The sequence below is a fragment of the Triturus cristatus genome, chromosome 5_2 (assembly GCF_964204655.1).
Source record: "Triturus cristatus chromosome 5_2, aTriCri1.1, whole genome shotgun sequence".
NCBI classification, from domain to species: domain Eukaryota; kingdom Metazoa; phylum Chordata; class Amphibia; order Caudata; family Salamandridae; genus Triturus; species Triturus cristatus.
Window position 1 is genome coordinate 499097465 of NC_140588.1, and position 2874 is coordinate 499100338.

The following is a 2874-nucleotide window of genomic DNA, read 5'->3' on the forward strand; positions in this document are numbered from 1 at the left end:
CCACCCAATGAACCCCTAGCAGAGCACTTACCGGCCGTTCGTGGAAAAAAACTTGTCAAACGTCGCGACTCCACAGACTGTCAGCCCGACCGTGAATGAAAACCAAATTCTGAACATTTGCACTCTTACTAGGGCCCGGGTACCTATGGTGCAACAAACTGAAATACCTCAGAAGATAAAGGAAGTCCTGACTACACCTGTCTCTGACTTAATGCTGAACGGTATTTTCATAACAGGTCATTTTGGTTTGTCAAAAGACAACGGTGCTGTGCATGCACCTGCAATGTGGATTGTGATATTACAGTGTTGCTGTACAAATCTGGGCAACACACTCCCCTCCTGACCCTCGCCTCAGAGTGTTGAAGCTGCCTGCTCTGAACCATAGCGGAGGTGAGAGATGTCGCACACTCCTCTCAGGGGCCCCTGTAAGTTCACTTCATTTATGCTCTGCTTCTGAATCCGCTGCTGCCAGTCTCCATTCACATCTGCGCTGCCCTAGCCTGCTGCTGCTCCTGAGAGCGCCACCTCACACCTCCTTTTCCCTGTCTGGATCCCAGTCTGGGCTGTCACGTGCACCTAATTATGTACTCTGATTTTTTTGTACTTTTGGTGTGCACGGACCCAGTGGCTATGTGTACGTGCTTTGCATGTTTATAGTCAGTCACTCAGTGGAAAGGTATGTCGCTGGAAGAAGGGGGCCCGCAGCGTGTCGGCCGGCAGTGAGTAGGGTGCATGGAGAAGCTTTGACCTGAGTCCTCTTTTACGGAACAACCCTCACGTTTCGTGTCTTCAAAAATACAGCGTGTCTGCCTGTTTCGTATGATTATAAGAAGAAGTGATCTGGTAACTAAACTGCACTCTTTGGAACCAAAGATCCGGGTTTGCAAATTGGTTGCTTCTGTTGTGTGATCCTGCCCAAATTACCCGAGTGTCTTCCTCTGACCCGCGTCTCTTGTCTGGCAAAAATAAACGGGAGTGCCTCGGTGCATTGTGTAAAGTTTGCATTGTATGTTCTCCATGAAAAACATACTTATAGTTAAAAAATAACTTAATGATGGTAAGTGATGAGCATTATACGCGGTAGGTTGTATATGAGGTGCACTTGTTTACAAGTTGGATTCTGAACCAAACCGACACATCGGTGATTGCTGGCCATTTACTTAACCCTTATTTGTTTGATGCTGGAGGCGAGAGTGCGTATAAACTCCTCCCCCTCGTTAATCCAATTCCGCTTTGGAATTCAGAGATTCGTGCCTGCCCCGGTCACGCTAGAAGCTGTTATTTTTAAACATTAGCATATCTGCCAAGTCATCCCTGGTTATGAGATAGTTTAGTGTTTGTCCACGATTCACAAACATTTTGTGCTGGTTTTGTGTTACAAAAATGATGCAAATCGGAGAAGGTAAGATTAAAATGTTTGTGGTGCACACCTGCCAACTTAATTTTTAGTGATAAATGCAAAGATCTAGAAACAACGGTGCCACTTCTGCTTTGGCCCCCAAAATCAATATGTATGTGTCTAGATCTATGTGTGTGTGTGTGGTTCTGTATGTGTGTGTGTGTGTGGCTGTGTGTGTATGTGGCTCTGTGTATGTGTATGTGGCTCTGTGTATGTATGTGTGGCTCTGTGTGTGTGGCTTTGTGTGTGTGGCTCTGTGTAAGTGTGGGTGGCTCTGTGTGTGTGTGGGAGGCTCTATATGTGTGTGCCTCTGTGTGTGGCTCTGTGTGGATGGCTTTTTTTGTAGGTGGCTCTATGCGTGGGTGGCTCTCTGTGTGTGGGTAACTCTGTGTGTGTAGGTGGCTCTGTGTGGGTGGCTCTATTTGTGTGTGGGTTGCTCTGTGTACGTGGCTCTGTGTAGGTGGCTCTGTGTAGGTGGCTCTGTGTGGGTGGCTCTGTGTGGGTGGCTCTGTGTGTGTGGGTGGCTCTGTGTGTGTGGGTGGTTCTGTGTGTGTGGGTGGCTCTGTGTGTGTGGGTGGCTCTATTTGTCTGTGGGTGGCTCTGTGTGTGGGTGCAAATGCAATAGGTCTCGCATTTGAGAGAGATCACGCTATTGACATTGTAAATAACAATGCCGTTTCTTTAAATGTTTTAAAAACAAAAACATAAACAAGAATAATGTCATGAGCAATGCCAATAGCTCTAACTTTAACAATGCCGAGACCGTTGCATTGTAAATGCTTGTTCTCCTTACTCTTAGGACAATGTGCAACAATTTTAGGAGTAAAGTGTTTTGATTGGCAGTACTTCTCAATATTCCCAGGTTGCCTGTTCCCATGAGACCGGGCATGACACCCCCCCCCCAAATTGTATTCTTTTCAGTGAGTTCACAGGCGAAAGGTCCGAAGTAACAACATGTAAACCTTCTGGTATAGGTCACTATTGTCCTCTCAGTCATTCACACTAGTTTGGATTTTGCAGTCCTCCACGTCCCTATCCTTGACAAGGAACATCACGTCTTTTGTCGGAGGTCGCCTGGAGATCTTCAGAGCCATCGAGTCTGCGCAGTAGGCATCGCGCTCACATAACGGTGGCCACATCCGAACTCCATTTTCATACTGCGGCCTAGTAGGCCCGATTGCCAACTTTAAGCAAAACAAACATAAGGGTAATTAATATATCGAATTGAAGATTCTAATGTTTAATTCCATACTAACCCCAATATATTTTAGTATTTTCCTTTCTTATAGCAACATTTAAAGCAATAATACTCACCATTCCGCAACTCTGGAAGCACAAACCATCACAAAAGCAACATAACTCATGCAACTCTCTATTTCAACACATCCTACAGTTAGTTTGCGTACCATAGTTAATCATTGAATTATTAGCCATGCAATTAGCATTTTAGTTCCACGTGTATCTTGTGTTTATCA